The sequence below is a fragment of the Pleurodeles waltl genome, chromosome 1_2 (assembly GCF_031143425.1).
Source record: "Pleurodeles waltl isolate 20211129_DDA chromosome 1_2, aPleWal1.hap1.20221129, whole genome shotgun sequence".
NCBI lineage: Eukaryota > Metazoa > Chordata > Amphibia > Caudata > Salamandridae > Pleurodeles > Pleurodeles waltl.
The window spans coordinates 1,256,014,370-1,256,026,633 of NC_090437.1; positions in this window are offsets into that span (position 1 = coordinate 1,256,014,370).

A 12,264-nucleotide genomic window follows, 5' to 3' on the forward strand; every position below is an offset into this window, starting at 1 on the left:
TACTTAGCCATGCAGGAACACTGACCCAGCAACTAGTCCGAAATGGCCAGTTTAGGTTCCTTAAGAGATGTCACCCTTCTTGGACAAGACTTAAGGGATGCCTATGAGGATTACCAAACAAAAGTTCAAAAGGGCTAAAGCCAACTACCTTTCGTTTTACCTTCCTGTAGGCCAATAAAAGGTGCAGGAGTCGAATATCGCACTTCATATGGTGTTTCTCACACATCCCCTTAACCATTCCTTTTAGAGTCTTGCATTTCTTTATAAGCCAATTGGTCTGGGATGATGAGTGGTAGTGAACCCCACCCACACTCATCCCACATAGCCTTCAAATAAAGAGACATGAAGCTTGTCCACCTATCTGAGATTCTCCCTTTGGGAAACCCTACTCTGGTAAAAATACTGTCAGACCTTGCATTCTTGGCATGGTTTCCCTTATATTTTTTGCTTTCTAACATCCTGTTTTGTTGACATAATTTTTGATGGCTTTAGGACACTGGGCACTTTACCATTGTTAACTAGTGCTAAATTGCATGCACTCTCTCCTTAATAGATGGTAATATTTTCTTAACCACAATTGGCATATTTAATTTTCTTATAATTGCACTACATGAGCTCAGAGTTCTTCTCAGGTCAATTATACTACTGGGCCTAATGCACAGATTGTGACACCGACTTAATTAGCCCCTTTAAACACGTCTGAAGCCTACTGTTGCAGAGCCTATTTGTGCAGTTTTAAAGTGCATTTCGATTAAGCCAGATAGCTGTCTTTCCAATCCCAAACCTTCCCTTTTATTACATACATGTCACCCCTAAGATAGGCCCTTGACAACTTCAAAGGCAGGTTGCAGTATATTTAAAACTTTGGGCATGTATTTTAAAGTTTTACATGTCCAGTTAATAAAAGACTCTTACATTTATTTTTCTCTACTGCAAGGCCCATCTCTTCCATAGGATAATATTGGGATTGCCTTATTATTACATTTTATATCTGTGATTTCCAATTCGGGAAGAGATGGGACAGCAATTGTGGTGTCTCTGTATTTACAATTTATACTCACAACTGATGGTAAAGTTGGAGTTTAGATTGTAATTATGAATATGCCACTTTTAGACAGTTGGTATTCACTTACCTTAAATGATCTAGTGCCTTTTGCCTGTCTCTGAGTACACTTCTGGGTGGGTGACAGCTTAGGTGTGACTGATGTATCATCAAGATTCTGATGGTCCATCCTGGGCAGGGAAGAACTGACACTGAATGGGCTTTGTCCTGATCCCACACACAGGGCTTCATAACCTCTTATAGTTAGTCTGGAGCCAAGGCAGAAATCACAGGCACTCTCTTTGAAGTCTCCCACCACTTCAAAGGAACCACTGGGTATATGGACTGGACTTCTGACCACACCAAGTCAGGACACCTCTGGACCTCACCAAGGACTCCGCCAAGACCTACCTCCAAGAAGGAATAAAGGCCATAGTTGAATGGATGAAGAGTAGCTGCCTCAAATGCAATTCCGACAAGACGGAAGTCCTCATCTTTGGCTTCACCGCTTACGCATGGGAGGACTCCTGGTGGCCTGCCACTCTCAGAACCACTCTGGCTCCCACCGATCACGCAAGCAACCAAGGATTAATCTTGGACCCCTCACTATCCATGACACAGCAAATCAACGCCATCTCTTCCTCTTGCTTCAACACCCTCTGCATGCTCCGAAAGATCTACAAATGGATACCCACCGAAACCAGAAGAACAGTCACACAAGCCCTTGTAGGCAGCAAGCTTGACTACGGCAATGCCCTCTATGTAGAAACCACAGCCAAACTCCAGAATAGGCTGCAAAGCATCCAGAACGCCTCTGCATGCCTCATCCTGGACATCCCCCACCACTGCCACATCACAGACCAGCTGAAAACCTGCATTGGTTCCCAGTCAACGAGAGAATCACCTTCAAACTCCTCACCCATGCTCACAAAGCACTGCACAACACCGGACCAGAATACCTCAAAAGACGACTCTCCTTCTACACCCTGACCCGGCATCTCTGCTCCGCAGACCTCGTCCTTGCAACCGTCCCACTAGTCCTCAGAACTACAACCGGCGGTAGATCATTCTTGCATCTCAACAACAAAACGTGGAACACTCTTCCCACCCACCTGTGCCAGACCAAAGACCTCCTTACCTTCAGGAAAATTCTCAAGACCTGGCTGTCGCGCAGTAGCAGCACCCCCATTTCTCCTCCTCCCCTCCTCAGCAGCTTGAGACCCTCACGGGTGAGTAGTGCTCTTTACAAATTCCTGATTGATTGATTGATGGATTGACCTGAGGACATCCTGCCAGGGAGGGGGATTGCTGTGCTGCGGAAGGGACTTTCACTCTGCTGGACTTTACTGGACTCCTAGTCTGGGAGTGAGAAGGACTGGAAGTGCATCTCTACATCTCCAGACCCAAAGTGACTCCAAGGGCTTGCTGTATTTCCTCCTTTTCTGAAGTCTCAGGGAAATCATAGACTTCACTTCATCCTGCAACAGCACCTGGACTTTGTTTGCTACAAGCCTTGCCCTGCCAAGTGGTGCCAATCCAGTCCTGGGTCCATGAAAGGGGGAATAAAGTGCTGCAATTGCAAAATCTATTCATGGCCATTGATGTGCCAGTCAGAGCCAAGGCATCAGCCCAGCAGGTGAGGACAAAAGCAGAACATCTCTAGCTGTGCAGCTTGATGATGACGCATCACTTACATTGTTAAAAAATGCTGATGACACATATCAGATTACGTGGGTTGGAGCCGGCTCATCACCTACATCAACCAGGATCGAAGCATTGCCTCCTCTGCTCCACAGACTGGGCCCAATGCACTACAAAACAAGGTGTTTTTTTCAGCAGAACAAGGTTGGTCCCTGTATCTGAACCGTGCTTCATCGTGGTCAGTCTGACTTTTCAGATTTCACACTGTTTACGGAGACCAGACAGCCCCAGTTTACATTGTATGCTTTTGAGCACTATATTCCATTTTAATCTTTAAAAATGCATATTTCAATGTATACTTACTGGATTTTGTTCGTTTTGGTCTTTTTCTGTTCATTATATCTTTTGATTTGATGCTTTCACTGTTTTACTGTTTAAGGTGTTGCACAAATACTTTACACATTGCCTTTTAAATTAAGCCTGCCTACTCTGTGCCAAGCTCCCAGAGGGTGAACATAGGTACATTTATGGTTGGTATGTGACTTATTCTGACTAGGATTCCTTCTTGGATAGGATGCATACCTCTACCAATCAAAAACCCAATTTCTAACAGATTTCAAGCAGGGCTCTGGTCCCTATGGACTCAGTAACCATCCTTAGAGATATGGCTTTATGGTACGTAGAACCTTGGTCCATCATTATTCAGACGAATCAGTTCCCTGAAGCTGTTTTTGGGGTCCAGAGCCCAAGAATAAAAATTCCAAGCCTCTCAAAATGTGTTCCAACCACAGGTACTGGGAACAGGAGCGTGTTGGGTTGCCCTCTATTCTTGCTACTGGCTTGACAGGTGGTGCAGGAGTGGAAGAACTCCTTCACCTTTATAGACATCTGGGAATAGTAAAAACAGTTCACCAACATGTCACTGATCTTGGTTTGCCCCAAATGCCTAGCCAAGTGGATATCATGGGCTATGTTTAAGAGGAGTGCCCTATATTGCTGGAGGACCACCAATTTCCTATTTGTTCCACGTTTTGGGTCCCTAGCTGTGCTGTACCCAGGCAGGTTCCACTGGTATTCCAATGCTCCTGGACTTCAGCCCATCACTGAAGGCCTTCAAGGGTTGGTCACTCTTTCCATGCCTCACATAAATCCTCCCTGGAATGTGCAACTCAGAGAGACAGATATCTCAAGATAGGCTCTTCTTACCCATTAAACTCCAGATCACCTCCTGTGAGTCAGATTCCTTCTAGGCCCGTGGATGTACAAGGATGGTCCCCAATGCATTTTACCCTTCCTCTTGGTTTTGGGAACCTGGCCCATTGTTTCAGACACCATGTTCCCTTGACTTCCATGACCAACCATCGAATGGAAACCCTGTCTGGGTCCTTGTGGCCATACAGACCCACTCATGCAAGCCCAAAGTTTCTGCAAGCCTCTTTCTTTGTGCCTCAGAGGTTTCTAGGCCTCTTCCCAACAGACACTCCAGTGGAATGGCAAGGCTCACAGCTACCGTCTTTGAGCCAGTAACCTCTCCCCAACTCAGAGGTGACCATTGCTGTGGGCTGAAATGTCACCTCATTGCCAGCATTGACTACCCTATTGAGAACATCTGTGATAATCGTCTGTGGGGAAACCAGCTGATACACCACTGTGATGGCTCCAGCATCCCTTAGAACCTCTACCTTGGTCCCATTGATGATTGGCTATTTTCTGTACTTCACCATGATGGGGCATAAGCTGGCCAAGGCTTAAACATCTACCCCTAACCACAGAGGCTAAGCAATTTTCAGTCAAACCCTTGGTTTTCCATGAACAAACTTACACATCAATCCCTACAGAAACCTGACTTTACCTGTGAATTGGCCTTTAACAAATTATTTTAAAAAGTCAAAGAATAAAATTAGAAGATGTTACCTAGGTGGAGATAACATTATTTATTTCAATGTTGTTTCCCAATGCTTTTATTCCAGTTCTACAATCTAGCTGAGAGTTATGCATGTCTAACCACAACACTTCTAAAGTAAAACCATACGGTGGTGCATCAATTTTGTTGAACTGAATTGTTTGAATATGTTTGTCTTGTAAACTAAGATATTCCAATCTTTGTTCAACAATATTGGTGATGGTGGGTTCTGAAGATTATGATTTCACATCTAATGTCTGCGCAAATTCAGGCTGTAATTTCTTTTTACTAGGGATTTTCAACATCTTTACAATGCCATGATCAACAAAATTACCAGTGGCCCCTGAGTGCACCATTACCGTAATTTTATGTCATATCTTATTAACTTTCAAAATCATATTCAAGGTAAGTGAGATTAACTACCACACTTTGATATTGACTCAACAATGAGATATTCAATTGGTTAAACCTGGCCTTCATTGAGAGTTTTCTAGAACCTTCTTAAATTGCCAATCCCAGGCAAGTTCTTTGTTCAGTTACGTAGATTCCCCAAAGTTTGCCTTGGAATCAGTGGGGCACTCTTACATTAATTGCCCATTTTTCCTGCAGTATGGACAAAGCCCACTATGTTGCCTCTGATCTTTCTCTTCCTTAGTTAATGGGGCCTTACTGACCACATCGCCATAAGTTTGGTAATGTTCTCTAAATTGAAAATTTGTGTCTTATCCAATGCTCCAGCATAAACGATAACTCAACACCTGTCATGAAACACCTTAACTTCCAACTACACATTGACCCCAAGACAAACATAAGAAGTACCCTTGCATACAGTACACCAGGACCCTGACCAGCTTTTTGTGACACGATCAGCAACATCATCGCCCCGTCTCTATCGACTCCCTTCACTACATGCTGCTCTGCAATCTCAAATTCCACATCGAAGACCCCAATGACTCCAACTCCATATCCCTATTGGAGAACCTCAACAACATCAGACTCACCCAATTAGTCTCTAAACCCACCCACAGAGCCAGACACACCCTTGACACCATCTTCTCCTCCAGAGACAGAATCAAATTCACCCACAACACGGAACTCTCGGGGACCAACCACACAATTGTCCACCCAGCACACAATCACCAAGCATCAAAGTGCCACCGACTGCAGCTCGAGAGAAGTAACTGAGACCTAATGGATGCAGGCTCTCTGCACCACACCACCCGACACGTCAACCAACCTCGACTAGGTGGTCCACAACTTCTCTACCTGGACCAGCAAATGCACAGCCAAAGTTGCCCCTCTGAAACTTGCAAAAGCCAACAGTATGTCAAGTCAAGCGAGCTGGTACACCCCAGGTCTCAAAACCACCAAGCATAACTTTCTTATGCATCTCCAAGGACCCCTCTGACAGAGCCGCACACAAAACAGCACTCAATGACTACCACCAGTGCGTCAAGGAGGCCAAAAGAACGGCCCTTACTGACCGCATCAATGCCACAACAAAAAACACCAAGGAACTCTTTAAGATCATTACGCAATTATCCAACCCAAGTGTCAGAAAAAAAACTGTGCAACTTTAACCCTCAAACCACTTTGTTCAGACCCAACAACCTCATCCAACCAGCAAACCCCAGCACAGTCATAACCACCTGGTCCTTACTTGACGTCCAGACCACTGCTACCAAGATGTCCTCCATTCATTCCGGGGCACCCACTGACCCCTGTCCCACCATTTCTTCAACTGAGGATCCAACATCATCAGCACAGAACTAACCAAGCTCCTCAACATTTCCATCTTGAGAGCATCCTTCCCAGATGGATGAAGATATACAGACACCAAACCTCACCTAAAGAAGTCCTCAGCTGACCCCAGTGACCTCAAGAACTACTGGCCAATTTCCCTGCTCGCATATCCAGCCACAGTACTCGAGAAGGCCATCAATCAACAGCTTACCGACTACCTGGAACAGAACAACTTACTCGACGCATCACAATTAGGTTTCTGGGCCAACCATAGCACTGAGACCCAATAACTGATGACATCAGAACACTCCTTGACCAAGGATAAGCAGTGGCTCTGATTCTCCTCAACCTGTTGCCAGCATTCAACACCCTCACCCACCACATCCTCATTGACAGACTCCACAACATCAGATATCAACAATACACCTTCAAGTGGATCACTTTATTCCTCTTAGGACGCACCCAGAGTATCCGCCTACCTCCGTACTCCTCTGCTCCCAATAACATCCCATGTGGCGTGCCCTAAAGATCACCGCTCACCCCCACACTGTTCAACATCTACATGAGCCCCCTTGTGGACATTGTCAGAGCCCACAGACTCAACATCATCTTCTATGCTGATGACACCCAAATCGTCCTCTTGCTCACCAAAAACACCCCTCGAACACCAAAACCAATTTCTACAACACCATGACTGACATAGCTGACTGGATGAGAGACAGCTGCCTCAAACTGAGCTCCGACAAACCTGAGGTACTGATCTTTGGAAGGAACACCTCCGCAGCTGGCTGCTGGAAGAACCCGTACCCACTCTCACACCGACTTACCATCAGCAGCCTTGACTAGGGCAACACACTCTACACTGGCATAACCTCCCAACTCATCAGAAGACTCCAGGCAATGCAAAATGTGCAGCCAGGCTCATCCTTGTCCTCCCCAGGAGTACCCACACCATTCCTCACCTCAGGAAACTTCACTGGCTCCCTGTCCAGAAAAGATGTCAGTTCAAGATGCTCAGACACGCCTACAAAGCCCTCCATAACCTGAGAGCATCCTACATCAACCACCGGCCGAACTTCCGTCATCCCTTGAGACACCTGCACTTATTTCTATTGCCAAGTGCAAAGGGTACACTGCACTGGCAGTCTTACCAGCACCGGAGTTGCCCATGGACCATCCCCCGCCCATCGTACAGGAATTATATGCAATCATGTTCATACTCATACCCTATGTGGTGTTTATGTGTGTTTATTTCCCATTCCCATGTGTCTGACATGGTTGTGAAAGAGTAGTTGTGGGCTCTGTCTGTGACTGTTGTGAACTATTGTTTGCTATCTGTGGTACATATTTTCTGTAGTGGCACATTTCAGTTCAGCATCAAGATGTGTGGTGCAACATTCCTTCAGTTTAGTTGGTCTGGGTAGTGGCATGTTACCAATGATACAGGTCCAGCCTGCTATTCCTCCAGCGCCTGTTCAGTTAATTGTTCCATACACCCAGGGCACACCCTGACTGCATGATGGAGTGGTGGCTGCCTCATGTGGATGTTTTGTGTATGTGTGGTGTGGTTGTGCTGCCGGCATATGTCTGGGTACTGTTGGGACAGTTGCAATGACCTCTGTGCTGTGAGATGCAGCACACATGCATTTGGACAATGAGGCAAGGCAGTTGTAAGGTGTTACTGCAAGAAGCTCCACTATGACATAACCCCACTAATTGTATTGATTGACTCCCTGGTCTCTGAGGTCTTGGTGGTGTTGATATGACTACATGCAAGGGATGTTGTGATGACACAAACAGTGGCACAGTGATTATACATGCCATTCATCCCATGTGCTGCATATGTACATGTAGGTATTTAGGCCTGGTGTTCAACGTGTGTCTAGGTTGTGTATGTGTCATGGTGCATGGGAATACCAAGGCGTAGGTACATCTGTAGCTTACGTCAGCATTGTGCAACTTGCTTAATGTGCATTGTGTCCCTCTCTGCTCCTGTGACATGTATTGTGTGAGTCCTATGTGCATCCCCCTTCTTTCACTTAACATTTTACCATAATTTACCCTGCATTTGTGGTGTTTCCTGGTAGTCTGCGCTGTCCTGTGATTCCTGTGATGATTTCCTTCGGGATGACCGCTGCAACCATCTCCTCCACCTCGACAAAGTCCTCTTGTGGTGCTGGACTCCCACCTCCAGTTTGCAGTGCTGCCTTCCTGTTACTTGCCATTTTCTCCTTTGTCCTTCACTTGCAGTTATGCCAGCATTTCTTGCAGTCAGTTACAATTCTCCTGACCTCTGCCACACTGATGATCTTATCCACTATCTGCTGCCAGATGGCCTCTCTCATTCCAATTGGAAAATTGGAGGTGACGAAGAGTTGATGTTGATGCTCCATCAACTCTCTCACCAATATTTCGTGCTCCTCTGCGCTGAAATGACACTTTCTCTTTTTCTTCCCCTTCCCCTAGGTCTTGTCTGTGTCCTCCTGGCTGAGTCCTGGTTGAATGAGGTCTCCGTGGGGTCTCTCCTGGAGTCCTGGCTCCATTTTGCCTCTCCTTTGCACTGATTTCCCCGTTAGCGTCTCTATTTGACGCTATTGCGGGCGAAAATGGTGCATTTCCATTTTGTGATGTAAAACGGATTTCAGTCATTTCTTCTCCATTAACGTCATTTTGCCTTACTACAAGGAGCAATTGTTAATGTTGGGAAAAATTACTCTAACCAATTTTTAGTGCCACCCAGCAGCATAGTATAAATATGACGCCTGGGTGGCATTAAAAAATAGCACTAATCAGCGCTAAACTTTTTGAAGCAAAACTGCATTAGCACAGTTTTGCTTCAAAAGTGTAAATCAGGGCCTTAATTTACCTGTGAGTCCCTTGTACAGTGGTATCTCCATACCCAGGGTGTGTACATTAAATGCTACTAGCTGGCCTGCAGCACTGCTTGTGGCACCCACTGAAGTATCCTTTCAAACCTATCTCAGGCCTGCTAGCACAGGGCCTGAGTGCGCCGTTTTCTGCCACAGGGACCCGGCATCTGAATTTACTTGCCAGGCCCGGAACTTCCCTTTTATTACATGTAAGTCACCCCTAAGGCTGGCCCTATCTAGCCCTATGGGCAGGATGCTATGAATGTAGAAGGCATGACATGTGCCTAGTAGCGTGGCCTGTCCTAGTACTGACAAATAGCCTAATTGGTTTCTCTCTGCTGTGAGTGCTGCCTTTGATTGGATTGCATTGGAAATGCTGTGCCTTATGTCTAGGGGGTATTGTCTGTGGTATTGCCTTAGAAAGGGTAGCGTAGGCATGTTTGGTATGCTTGTAATGGTAGTGAGAAATGCTGTTTACTAGTGTAAGTGGATTTTTTATTACTATTACAGAAATGCTACTTCTAGAAAGTGAGCATTTCTCTGTGCTTCTGACTCTGGTGTTTCGCAGCTTGACTCCAATCCACATCTGGGCAGAGAGACAGTTGGGCTTTGTGTAAATGTTTCTGACAGCCTGTACACAGGGAGGGTACAGGTGTCACAGAGGTGCATCTGCATTTTGAATAGTCTTCCTGGGCTGAGAGAAGGGGAGGAGGGGCACCCATGCATTTGTAAAGGTGGTGCCCTGGCCTCATACAAAAGGATCGTTTACCCCAACCAATGTTTGGAGCCTGTGGTGGAGGACAGAGGGGGAACTCTCAGAACCAGTTGTAACTGGTTGGAACCTATTATCCCCTTCTTTGTGAAACAATTGCAAAACTGGGTATAATTACAGGGGAGTTTTCCCCACAACTTGGTGACATTTTGGAAATGGACACAGAATGGACACAGAGTGTTGCTGGAGGTACTCACCAGGAACTGCCATGGACTGCTGCTGTTGTGCTGACCTGTGACCTGCTTGGTCATGTGGAGGAACTGGCAACTGCTTGCATTCACCTTGTGCTGGTCTGCTGCTGGGCCCTGCCACCCTGCGCTTCCTTTGTACTGTTGTCCCCCAGAGGCTGGGTGCTGTGCCCCCTTACCTCTGCAACCTGTGAGATTCCTCTGTTTAAAAACATGAGGAGCGCTTTCCTTTCAATGGGCATAGCGCCTGGAGAGTGCTTTTATTTATGCCTCTAGTGCTTTGGGAAGCAAGTTGTTCTGCAGCTGTGGCTATCCCCGCTGCAACCCGGGCTCTTTAAATTGCCCCCATCGCTTTGAAAAGCACGTTGCTGCCGTGAGGAATTCACCGCCGCAACCAGGGCATTTGGGTGTCTCTGAGCACGCCAAAAGTGCTTTCCTGGAAGTGCCCCTGGGCACCACTAAAAGTGAGGAAAGGGCAGAGCACGCTCTGAGGAGCGCCCCCGGAGCACAAGCAGACACCCACTCTGGTGCCTGCCCTCTGCTGAGGCCCAGATAGGCTTTCCCTAGTTGTTGAAGCCCTGTGCACCATTCTGACAAGTGCTTGAATAGCATGTGTTTGGTCTAATAATTATGTTGTGCACAAAAAAGTTTATTTTTATATAACTGAGTGTTGTGTTTCCTTTGTGGTGGGGATAGTGCTTCACGTGTATTGTGTGTGTTGTGAAAATGCTTTACACATTGCCTCTGGGATAGGCCTGACTGCTCGTGCCAAGCAACCAACGGGGCAAGCAGGGGTTGTCTTGGACATGTAACTCCCTTGCCCTGACTAGAGTGGGTGGGTTCTGCCTGGCTTAGGTGCATACCCTAGCCATACAGAAACCCCATTTCTAACACTTGCCCTTAGCACTAGTCCGCTTTCGAACATTTTTGGTGCGCAGTGGTAGGATCCATCACTTGTGTTTAATGTCGCACTACAGTTTTAAGTGAAATAAGTTAAAAATCCTCTAAATTGACCTAGTGCAAAAGTATTTTAGATTTCTCAAATTAGGACTAATTTTTTGATTACTTCATTTTTGATTTTTCTAAATTGCTCTGATCAATTGGTGCCAACATTTTTTTTTTTTTTGTGGCACAACACTTAAGAGAGACCATTGAGCTTGATCTGGCTAACCTACCCACACTCACCTCAGGTGAGCTTATGGTGTTGTACAGAAATAGGGGTTACCTGCTGCTTACAACCTTAGGAAGGCTGTGATGATCAAGTCCCTTGGAGCCTGGATAGTGCAGATGGAGGCAGAAAAAGCTTCAGAGGTAGGAAGGGAGAAGGAAGATGTCCTCTCTAACCTCCAGGAGGAGGAGGATGATTGCCAAACTGTAATCTCAGCAGCTAGGGCCCCATCTAGAGCTAGTGGGAGGGGAGGGTCTGGGGCATCAGTCCAAGAAGAAGCAGACCTGGACCCCAGGGAAAGGGAACTTGAGGCCTAGGTAGCTTTGGAGGCAGAGAAGTTGCCCCAAGAGAAGCAGAAGTGGGCAAAGATTGTACAGAGAGATGGTGGCAGCAACAGAGAAGCTAATGTGTCCATGGGTGGTGGGTTCTGCTCCAGGTTACCCAAGTTAATTGTTCCTGCTTATGTAGAGGGGGATGACACAGACATGTGGTTGAAGGCCTTTGAGAGGACTCTCCAAATGAGAATGGTTAAACCCCAATATTGGGGCTCATTCCTAATGGAGGTGGTTCCAATATCTGGGAGGGATAGGCTCCTTACCCTAGAGGAGGAAGAAGCAGATTCCTATCTGAGCATGAAGAGGTTCTTAACTAATAAGTTTGGTCTGACCCCAGAGGAGTACAGAATGGAGTTCAGGAACATCTAGAAGGTCAAAACCCAGTCTTGGCTTGACTTTGTAGACATCTTACTTAAGACACTAGAGGGCTGGATACATGGTAACAAAGTAAATACTTTTGAAGGGTTATACAATTTGATCATGAGAGAGCACATCTCCAATTATATCCACAAGAGATTATTCTAGCATCTAGTGGACTCTAAGCTGACCAACCGCAGAGAGCTGGGGGAGCCAGCTGATGAGTGGTTGAGAACCAGAGTGAT